The sequence below is a fragment of the Leptonychotes weddellii genome, chromosome 11 (assembly GCF_054177405.1).
Source record: "Leptonychotes weddellii isolate Sample4059 chromosome 11, ASM5417740v2, whole genome shotgun sequence".
Classification (NCBI taxonomy): domain Eukaryota; kingdom Metazoa; phylum Chordata; class Mammalia; order Carnivora; family Phocidae; genus Leptonychotes; species Leptonychotes weddellii.
Genome location: NC_138379.1, coordinates 539,108 through 550,547, shown reverse-complemented (window position 1 = coordinate 550,547; position 11,440 = coordinate 539,108). Strand labels below are relative to the sequence as shown.

Below are 11,440 nucleotides of genomic sequence, written 5' to 3'. Positions count from 1 at the left end.
AGGCCAGGCTGGACCCTGGCCAGGAGGAGGAAGGGGCGGGCCCCTCCCACAGGCCGGGCACCCCACCCAGGCTCCAGGTCTCCAAGACCTCCTGGGGGAAACCGGAACTGTGGAGACCGGAATCCTTACAAGGCAGCAATTTCACCATCTTCCCAGACCCTCCGAAGAGCTGGGCCAGCAGAGGGCTTCCTGGAGAAGGGGAGATCCCCAGAGAACACATCCCCACACCTGGAGATAACCCTCCCATGGCCACGCCAGGGGACTCAGACCAAGCAGACCCTGACCCGCCCCCAGCAGCCACTCACAGAACAGGACAATGCCCGAAGGCTGCAGGGCCCATGTGGGGCACGGACAGAGTGGTAGCTCAGCCGAAGTGGAGGGTTTCTCTGAGGAGGGGCTTGGAGCTGGACAGACATCCCACCCCCTTTCAGTGCTGATTCTGGGCTTCCCAGGCCTCCTGGCATTCCCCCAAAGTATGTGTGTTTAGGGAGGGGGTCCCAGAGCCTGATGAGACACACAGGCAGCCATGAGAAAGACCCCACATTTCCTCCCAGCTCCCACACCTGCCAGACACACAAGCCCTCAGGTCATTATTACGATCAGACCTCAGGCCTGAGTCCACTCAGCCCTCCCTAACCACGGTCACTCCTCAGCAAGGGACAGTATACCTTTATGAGTATGAGGTGCTTGGAAACTTTCATTTCTTAAGTTGTGTGAATTGGACATCTGTCACATTTTAGCCACTTGTGGTCACAACTGTGTTTCCAGGGGCAAGGGTGGAGCTGAGAGTCTCTTTCCAGCATCCGTGGCTACTGGGAAGTAAGGCCACAAGCCTACCACTGGCATCATGAAGGAGAAAACAAGAGCTGGGGAGCCCAGAGCCTGCAGCATGGCCACAGTGTCTGGGGGCATCCTGCACCATTAGCTGGCTGTCCTGACTCTTTCTCACACCCGAGTCTGCCCAGCCCTCCGGTCACTTTTGCAAGTGATGCTTCCCATAGTCCCTGGAGTGGGTTGCAGACAAGGACCCTTTCAGAAAATTGAGGTTGGTGGCCTGGTCCAGACGTGGCTAGAGGCCCTGAGCAGGGTGCAGGGACAGGGATGTGGCAGTCCTGGGCACCTGGTCACCAGGAATGACATGCTTGGGGAAGGCCAGGCTCTGGGAAGCAAGCATGTCCCCTGCCATGGACAACAGCTGAGCATGAGGAATTCAAGAACTCTGTGAAGGGCTGGTGTTTTGAATGAAACAGACCAACTGGAGAAGGGAAGTAATGGGCTCAAACTCCTGACTGCTCCTCTTGGGGTGGCAGGAAGCTGCCCGTGTCCCCGGAGCTTGTTTTTTACAGCCCTCAGACTGAGCCCAAAGCCACATGGCTGGATTTGGGTTGTGGCAAAACAACCACAGAAGTGGAATCTATAACCTCCCCAAATTTGTGGGAACACTGGAGTGCTGTGTGGCATGTGTAGGGTCCAGTAAATGGCATAAGCTGGGGACCCCTGCCCCTCCTTGCCAAAAGCCCCCCTGCCAGCCTCCAGGCCCCTCTCCCCACATTGGATGAAGTTGTCCCCACCCTTGAAGACGCTGTAATGACATCCCTTGAAGGAGTTAATTTGTAAGAGAAAAGTCTGTTTCCCTCCAAGCCCCCTGGCCTGGCCCCATCAGCTGAAACCTGGGAGAGTCAGGTCCCCAACATAAAGCCGCACTGCAATGGGGAAGGCTTAGCCGCCAGGAGAATGGAGAACCACAGGAAGTTAGGTTTATGCCAGCAGAACTCTGCAGAACGTGTGTGGGATGAATTCTGAGAGAGTGGACCTGTCCCACGGGGCACCCAGCGATCTGGGTCAGCTGAGCCAGCGTGAGCAGCCAACAGCCTGAAAGCTGGACTCCAGGGGCCCATGTTAAAACAGGGTTGAGATGCCAGAAATTCCAGGATATGATGCAGAGAAAGGAATTCAGAGATTTCTTCTCTCCCAGTTCTAGAAGCTAGAAGTCAAGGTGTGGACAGGGCTGGTGCCTCCTGAGGCTGTGGATGAGGATCAGGCCCAGGCCCCTCTTGGCTCGGAGATGGCTGTCTTCTCCCTGTGCCTTCTCACGAGGCCTTCCCTCTGTGCTCCTCTCTCTCTGTGTGTCCAAATTTCCCCTTTTCACAAGGACACCAGTCACACTGGATAAGGGGTCTGCCCTACACCGGTATGAACTCAATTAATTACATCTGCAGTGACCCAAGTAAGGTCACATTCTGAGGGACTCCAACGTGTGAACTTTTAGGAGACATGGTTCACCTTGGTAACGTTGAAACGTGAGCACATGTGGGGACAGGATTTTGAGTCTGTGCCCCTTTCTCTGTCTTGGCTACTTGGAACATGGTTTTGATCACTGGAGCTCCATCTCAGACGATGGAAATAGTCCTTCCACTCACCACTGCACCAGCCCGCAAACCTCCCATGTTTATGCTACAGCTACCGTGACTGGGGGCTCTGTTGCATCCCGCCCGATCAAGATCCTAGTTAACACCTCTTCTCACGCCTGAGGGCTCGGTGTCCTTGAAGTTTCTGGGGCTATGGGGGCCTGAGGCATGTCAAGATGCGCCCCCATCCTGCCCTGTGGCTTGTCTTCAAGACCACCTCGCATCCACTCCCCGGGGAGCTCAGAGGGGCTTAAGGAGCATTGTCAGTCATCAGTAAACACCCACAGGAGCCATGCAGCTGGTGACACCAACCAGGGGAGGGGTGAAAGAGACATCCATGAAAATCCAGCTGTCCCCACAGGATGCTGCCAGATCAGGCTTCCTATTCACCCCCAGAGCAGGGATCCAAGAACTTCAGTTTTCCTAAGTTCCCTGTTGAAAACCACACCCTTTGACTTTTTTTTTTTTTTAAGATTTATTTATTTATTTTAGAGAGAGAGAGCATGCACAAGCAGGAGGGGCAGGGAGAGGGAGAGAGAATCTCAAGCAGCCCCCCCACCCCGTTGAGCGCAGAGCCTGACACGGGCTTGATCTCACGACCCTGAGATCATGACCTGAGCTGAAACCAAGAGTTGGATGCCCAACCAACTGAGCCACCCAGGCGTCCCCACCCTGTGACCTTAAAGGCCAGACCAACCATGCCAGCAGCCAGCCAGCAGTCCATCACCTCGTGGCATTGGGTGTTTTGTGGCAAGGGCGTCCACCCAGGCCAACATTCACCCAGCAAGTGTGAGCTGATGGAATATATGTCCATGTTAAGATCGGCCTGGGAAAAATGGTGTCAGGAAAGAAAACATGCCCCCCAACATCAGTTCAGGCCTTCCTGCGCTCTACGGCATCACGGTCCTGGGGCAGCTGTAACACATGACCACAAACCGGAGGCTTAAAAACAAGAAAAATTGATTCTCTCCTAGTTGTAGAAGCCAGAAGTTGAAGATGAAGGGGTCAGCAGAGGGTTCCCCAGGAGGCTCTGGGGGAGATTCTGTCCTTGCCTCTCTTCTAGCTGTTGGTGTTGGCCAGCATCCATGGCTCAGGGCTCTGTAACCCCATTCTGTGCCTCTGTCATCTCGAGGTCTCCTCCCCTGTGTCTGTGTGTCTCAAATCTCCCTCTTTCCTCTTATGAGCATTCCCGTCATGGGATTTGGGGCTCACCCTAAATCCAAGATGATCTCATCCTAAGATCCTTAATCACATCTGCAGAGACCCTATTTCCAAACAAGGTCACCTTCACAGGTGCTGGGCTTTGGGACATGGACAACCTTCTGGGGTCAACCATTTGCCCCACTACACCACCAAGAAATTCTGCCCGTCGGGTCTCATCACACACATCCTGCCTCTCCCTTTGGTACAGGGGTATTTTAAGGTTGGTTGTGGGATGATGAGAAGCACAAAACCTAGCCCCGATGCCACGAAGCACACAGCCCTATGCAGGGCCACCCACCCATCGCAGACACCTGCCTTGGGGCCTATCACTGGCCTTGCCTCTCACTGGACACCTACACACCACACAGCACATGATACCCAGGTCACAGCCCTCACCCCGGCCAATGCCAGATGGGCTGGCAGGGGCTCACATGTGAGACACAGACAGAAAATCTGCTGTGCTGGCTCTGGAGCTAAATCTGAAAGCTTCCGCTGCACGTGAGTATGCCCCACTCCTTCCTTCTTGCTCTGGACTTTGCTTATTCCAGCACCCAGGGAGGATGTCTCCATCCGTGAGCAGGGGAGGGCTCAGCAGCAGGAAATCCTGATGTGTGTCCCTCTTCCTGGGCTTCCGGCCTCATAACTGGACTGTTTTGAGGTTCAGGAGTGGCATTACACAGTGATAGCGGCCTGAGCCCTGCCCTTGGGGCAACCGCTGGCTGAGGCCTCCCCCAGTTAAAATAGGATGAGTCACGGGTTGCCCCTGCTGGGAAGGGCCTTGTCTTGTGCTGACTTCGCCAACAAGGAGAGGCCCAGGGCCACTTGCGAAATGAGGACACCCCACCCTCACCCCACCCCAGGAACATGCAAGCCTAGCCCCCAGAATTCCAACAGCCACCAGGCACCTCCAGCTACCAGGTGCAAGTGCTCTTGGGGTGTGTAATGAGCTCCCCATAGTTACTTAGATACACTTTTTTTTTTTTTAAGTAATTTCTACGCCCGACATGGGGCTTGAACTCATGACCCTGAGAACAAGAGTCTTATGCTCTGCCGACTGAGTCAGCCAAACGCCTTACTTAGGGACACTTTTGAAGTTGTCCCAGAGGGGCAGCTTCAGGTTAGGGATGCGAGGCTGACCAAGTACACTTGGGGTGGGGTGCTCTGGCTCTGAGGGTGTCCCCAGAGCATGGGGGGGTCGTTCAGTTGGCAGCAGGAGGGCTTGTCCCTGCAGCCCCCCTTGCTCCACGTGGGCGTATACCTGCCCTCTTCTGTCCTCCCGTGCTCACTGCAGACAAGTAGGAGGACAGTGTGAGGGCCAGACCTGGGCTTGAAATTCAGAGCCTGAACTTCTGCCTGGGTACCCCACACCCAGCCCAGGGAGGATGGGCTGTCTCAAAGGCAAGAGGGCCAGGAATGGGGCCTGGACACTGGGTTTAGGGACTGGGCAAGGGGGTTATACTCCAATTAACATTAAATTTAAATAATTAGGATTTGATTTATTGAAGTTACAAATTCAAGACTTAACTTTTTAACTTGTTAAGTTCAATTTCATGAACCTTGTTATTCCCTTTATAAGCCTAGCAGATTTATAGTTATTTTTCAGGGACCTGTCAAAATATTTGGTCCTATCTACAAACTCAGTGCATTAAGCATTTTCAACATTTCAAACTGAATTTATAAATTCAATTCTCTTACTTCCTTTTTAAGTGGTTTGGCTTATCTGAATTGACAACTAAATTTTGGGTGCTTCAAGAATTCATGTATTCGGGGGACGCCTGGGTGGCTCAGATGGTTAAGCGTCTGCCTTCGGCTCAGGTCATGATCCCAGGGTCCTGGGATCGAGTCCCGCATCGGGCTCCCTGCTAGGCGGGGAACCTGCTTTTCCCTCTGCCACTGCCTCTTTCTATCTCTCTCTCTGACTCTCATGAATAAATAAAACAACAACAACAACAACAACAAAATTTAAAAAAAAAAAAGAATTCATGTATTCGGGGTTCCTGGGTGTCTCAGTCAGTGAAGCATCTGCCTTTGGCTCAGGTCATGATCCCAGGGTCCTGGGATCGAGCCCCACATCGGGCTCGCTGCTCAGCGGGATGCCTGCTTCTCCCTCTCCCTCTGCCTGCCTCTCTGCCTACTTGGGCTCTCTCTCTCTCTGTCAAATAAATAAATACTTTAAAAAAAAGGATTCATGGGGCGCCTGGGTGGCTCAGATGGTTAAGCGTCTGCCTTCGGCTCGGGTCATGATCCCAGGGTCCTGGGATCGAGCCCCACATCGGGCTCCCTGCTCAGCGGGAAGCCTGCTTCTCCCTCTCCCACTCCCCCTGCTTGTGTTCCCTCTTTCGCTGTGTCTCTCTCTGTCAAAAAATAAATAAAATCTTAAAAAAAAAAAGATTCATATATTCGATAGGTTAAAATTTTGAATGTGGTGAACACCAAGTTGTCTCAAATGTTCCTGAAACATGAAATACCAAACGTGTTCAGATTTCACTTACTATGTAGGTGATAACACTCTGGTTTTGATTCTCTTAGACCATTCTATGCGTCACTCTAAACCTTACTGTGGCTGAAAGTTGTGTACCCATTTGAAGAAGTCAGTTTTCCATCCAGGTTCTAGGGCCTCTTGGCATCCACCAGCAGGGAGCCTGACACCCCAGAACCCTGCCCAGTGGAGGTCTTGCACTGTCCCTCCTTCCTGCCTGCTTTTGGGTTTCGGGCAATGCTGGCTCAGAGTGAACCCCAAGTGGACTTTGCCGTTCTTCAGCTCTGAAGACCTCTGAACTCAACAGGAGTTCATTTAGTCACTGAATGATGACTGAAAGCCTTTCTCACTAGACCTTCGATATTGCTGGGGTCTCCTTGGCATTCCTAGGACTGAGCAGCTACCTGGGCCCCTAGCAGAGCTGACTGGGATCCTCTCCAGAGCACTGCCTGACCTAGAGTCACTACCCCAGAAGTCAGTCCTCAGGGCTGAGCTGGGTACCAGGAACACAGAGCTGCCAGTGACAGTTGGCACATAATGTGCCTCAGCACACACAGCAGGCTCCAGCCCTCTCTGGGAAGACTGTGGAGGGTCAGCTGGCAGGAAATATGGGGAAGTTGGGGCACCTGGGTGGCTCAGTCGGTTGAGCGTCTGCCTTCGGCTCAGGTCATGATCCCAGGGTCCTGGGATTGAGCCCCACATGGGCTCCCTGCTTGGCGGGAAACCTGCTTCTCCCTCTCCCACTCCCCCTGCTTGTGTTCCCTCTCTCGCTGTGTCTCTGTCAAATAAATAAATAAAATCTTAAAAAAAAAAAAAGGAAATATAGGGAAGAGAAAGAAGGAAACATGACTAGGAAGAGAGAGAACGAAGTTCAGTTCAGAAAGAAGCGTCTCAAGCAGCAGAAATGGGGAAACAAGCCAGGCAGGGCGTCCTGGGGCTGAAGGGGCAGAGCTGGGGTGGGGACGGTTGTGTGGTTTTCTGCAGGAAACTGCTGGGAACAGCTAGGGATGGGTGGGTGGTGTCTGTCAGCTTGTATCCAGTGTAAAATGCCTTGTGATGAAAATCGCTGGCCACATTGTGTTCAGTCCCAGCGGTGCCCACTCCTCTTGCCTGCGCTGAGATGGAGGGGTTCTGTTTGCCTCTGAGGGGGGAGGTTCCAGCTTGTAAGAGCTGTAATTTGGTGCCACAGATCCTGGAGGCAGGACAGAGTCCAGGGTCTCGGCTACGCGGGGGTTTTCGATGTCCAGGGGCCACACGGAAGCTGCCTGAGGCGGAGGACTGAACTGCGCTTACTCGGGTGCTGTGGGGATGTCGGGGAGGGCCAGGGTGGAGGGTGGCCACCAGAGGGGAAGAAGGGGGGCCGGGAGAGGCGACTCCCGATGGTCACCGTGTGGTCACCTCGCGGCATGGCTGGGGCGCCAGCCTCCCAGGGAGAGATACCCCCCGCTCCCTTCCCCCGGCCCCTGCCCCTGCCCCGCCCCTTGCCCCTACCGGGGCCTCGTCCCCGGCCCCCTGCCCTCTGTCCCATGCCCGGCACCAGAGCCTGCCCCTGACCCCGCCCCCAGCCCCGCCTCACACCGGCCCCTGCCCCCGTCCTGCCCCGCCCCCCGCCCCTACCCTGACCTCTGTCCCCTGTCCCCTGTCCGGCACGAGAGCCTGTCCCCGTCCTGCCCCGCCCCCCGCCCCTACCCTTGTCCCTGTCCCGCACGGAGCCTGTCCCTGCCCCCGCCCCCAGCCCCGCCTCACACCGGCCCCTGCCCCTGTCCTGCCCCGCCCCAAGCTTCGGCCCCGCCCCTCCCCCAGCGTGCCGTGCGCGGCGGCGGCGATCCAGGGTTCTGGGGCGGGACTTCCGGCGGCGCCTGCTAGCGTCTTCCGGCCGCGCGCGAGGGTGGTCCGGCCGGCCTCCGGGACATGAAGGTGAGCCCTGCGGTGGCCGGCCGGGGTGGCGTCCGCGCCCCGCGTCTCGGCTCGTGCTCTTCCTCCTCTTCGCACGGCCTCAGTTCCGCGCGGCAAACTGGGCTCGCGGGGGACGCGTGTGAGAGCAGGAGGCGCGGCGCGAGGGCGCGCGGGTGTGAGAGATGGAGTGGTGAGCGTGGGGGGCCCGCGAGAGTGCGGGTGAGAGCCAGTTTGTGCAAGACGACCTGAGTGAAGACAGTGAGTGTGACCAGCACGCTTAGTGTGACCGAGGTGGTGTGAGAATGCGGGTGGGACAGAGAGTGGTGGCCACCCTGTCCCCGGAGGCCACGCCAGATTGTGGGGCAGGCGGCCCCATGCTCGTTGGGGTGCGCTAGGCTGGATCCCTCTTCGTTCGGCCATGTGCCTTGAAAGCGATGGAGGGTGACTTGTCAGCCCCTCGCTTCCCACAGAGCTGGGGGACAGTGGGTTGGTGGCAGAACTAGACCTTGAGCCGTCTGTGGCATCCCGTGCCCATCGCTGTGTTGAGTTAGTGTAGCACAGTGGCCACGCACTGCAGCTTCTTCACCTCTGAGCAGGATTTACTCCACTTCCTGTGTCCCAGGGCCTGACGTGTAGCACGCGGTCGCTAAGTGTCACCAGGGCTGCGCGTGTCCTGCCTCTCACGCTGCCTTTCCTTCCCAGAGCGCGCTCACCCCCCACCCGGGAGTACAGTTGGTTCCAGGATCTGTGCTCAAAGGCGAGAATGCCTGTGAGTGGCCATTACGCTTGGTGCGGGAGCAGCCGAACTCTGTTCGCCGGAAAGTTGGCTCTTGGTCCAGCAGCGTGTTGGTGACACACTCAGGGCACATCTGTTAGCATTTCTCAAACTGCATATTACTGAATAGTGAGACCAATTTGATGGGTAAAAATCAATTTCCTTTTTTTTTTAATTAAGTTTTATCCATTTAGAGAGAGCAAGGGAGCACACATGGGGGGAGGGCAGAGGGAAAGAGGCAGACTCCCCACTGAGCACGGAGCCTCTATCTCACGACCCCGACATCATGACCCGAGCCGAAAGCAAGAGAGGGACGCTCAACCCACCGAGCCACCCAAGCGCCCCTAAAAATCAGTTTCTTAAAAATGAAATAGGAAAGGGCACCTGGGTGGCTCAGTTGGTTACACGACTGCCTTCGGCTCAGGTCATGATCCCGGAGTCCCTGGATCGAGTCCCGCATCGGGCTCCCTGCTCGGCAGGGGGTCTGCTTCTCCCTCTCCCGCTCCCCCCTCTTGTGCTCTTTCTCTCTCTCACTCTCTCTCTCTCAAATAAATAAATAAAATCTTAAAAAAAAAAAAATGAAATAGGAAAGGGCACCTGGGTGGCTCAGTTGGTTAAGCGACTGCCTTCGGCTCAGGTCATGATCCCGGAGTCCCTGGATCGAGTCCCGCATCGGGCTCCCTGCTCGGCGGGGCGTCTGCTTCTCCCTCTGACCCTCCTCCCTCTCATGCTCTCTCACTCTCTCTCTCTCTCAAATAAAAAAAAAAAAAATGAAATAGGAAAATTGTCAGTGTATCACAGAGCTTGGTTCGCTCTGGTTAGTGGCTTTCACTCAACACATACGGTGCATATGCACACGTGGCGCCTGCACACAGGTGCTGGGCTATGATACACACTAACTGTGGGTCTCAAAAAACATTTGAAAGTTACTGCTGTGACTTGCTGTCCTTTGGTCAACACACTGCTGAAACAATCCTCCCCGGAGCTTGGAGCCCCCGGAATAGTGGGGCTCTCAGTTGTTAGAGCAGATCGGAGACCCCTGCCTCCCCAGGTCCCTCTCGGTGACCACAGACATGAAGTGCTCACTACACACCACACTCTGGGGGGGCTGTGCTGCCTAAAGGAGGTCATTGGTGTGTGTGGAAAAAATGGACATGAGAGCAGGGGCTCTGCAGAGAGCACGATGGGAGAATTTGCCCTCAGGCCTCTGGTAGGATGTCCAGGCCCACGGTGCATAGCAGGGAGCCATGGGAGGTGCAGACGAGGGCCTTGCTGCTGCTCAAGCACCCCACATGTCACAGCAGCTCACACACTGTGTCCTCACCACCACATGTCCGGCATTCGGTCTGGAAAGTTCATGGCCAGGCAGGGAGTAGCCCAGCACTCATGAGCAACCCTCTCATGATACCATCATGCCTCATCCCAGGGCTGGCCACTGGGCACAGTCAGTCAGTGGCAGTGCCAGTCCAGGCCTTGAGCTCAGTGTGGCTCTTTCCGTTGCTCTCTCCACTGTGTACAGAGCCTGGCAGGGTCCATCTCCCTTCCCCCAGATGAGCCCCATCTCTGCCCTTTCCCCTTCCTTCCCCATAGTGTGAAATCATAGGTCAAGGGGCGGGTGAGCCATAGGCAGAGGGGTCTCTGCGTGGGTGGGCAGCAGGTGGGGCAGCAGGCCATGGACAGAGGGCGAGAAGGCTACTGGGGCACACCCCAGGCCACTGTGGATTGCTTGAGGACCTCCCTCCCGCTTGGTTTCTCATACCTTCCATCCTGTGTGACCCAGACCTCCACCCTGGAGCTGAGAAGGAGACTGAGGTCATGGAGTGGACCCAGAGGGGCTGGGGTCAAAAGTGGGGGTGCCTGGCAGAGTGGGCCCTCTGTCCCACTCCATGTGGCTCCTGCCAGCAAGTGGGGTTGTCCCTGCATGCACAGCTGTCCTCTCGGCTCTGCAGCCCCTTGTGCAACCATGTTTGTTCAGGTGTCTTTCTGGCCTCCTGGTGGCCAGGCTTCCTAGAGTTAGCCCCTCATAGCTTGGCAGCCGCGATCTCAGCCTGCTCGTGAGTTCTGTGCCACCTGCCCTCTGCTGTGACTGAGAGAGCCCAAGTCAGAGCTGTGGTCACGAGATGGGAGGAGGCAGGGGCTGTTGTCCTTGATGATTCTGATGATGCCAGGAAGTGTCAGGAGAGGGGCTGTTGGGGAGGGGAGGGGGCAGAGGATGGCAATCTGGGCCTGGGTCTTTGTATCCCTCCCCACAGCCCCTTCAGAGTTGCCCTTGCAGCTGTGTCCCTTCTGTCCTCCCGTGAAGCTCTTGGGCCAGCCTTTTGTGCCTCCCTGCCTCGTGGGGAGGGACCTCCAGGGCTCCTCACCTGGGCTTTATTCTCCCGTGGCCCCGCACAGGTATGCTGTGGGAGTATCCGGGGCCTCAGTGTGCAGACTTGCTGCTCTGTGAAGGGAAGCAGCTGGAGAGGAGGGTTTTGGAGGAGCTCAAACCAGCTCCTGGCCAGGTCAACAGGGTGGAGGGGATGGAGGGGTGAGCGCTGCGGAAGGCCGGACTCCGTCGGCACCTGACGGCGTACCCTGCCTGGCTGGGGCTCTGGTGACCCCATAGCCTGAGGAAAGGCCACATGCCTGCCTGCTGGGCAGGAGGCTAGGCTGGCTCCCCATGGCCTATGCGGTCTCCTC

General features: G+C 56.2%; 1 protein-coding gene across 10 annotated transcripts in view; it reads left to right on the top strand.

Annotated features, from left to right (window-relative positions):
- The first annotated feature begins 7,917 nt into the window (after positions 1 to 7,917).
- Positions 7,918 to 11,440, top strand: part of CHID1 (chitinase domain containing 1) — a 36,657-nt gene continuing 33,134 nt past the window's right edge. For all 10 annotated transcript variants that reach the window (XR_014138420.1, XM_081797514.1, XM_081797515.1 and 7 more), the window contains exon 1: positions 7,918 to 8,007. The gene's annotated coding sequence lies outside the window, so the exon portion shown is untranslated. The remainder of the gene's footprint in view (positions 8,008 to 11,440) is intronic.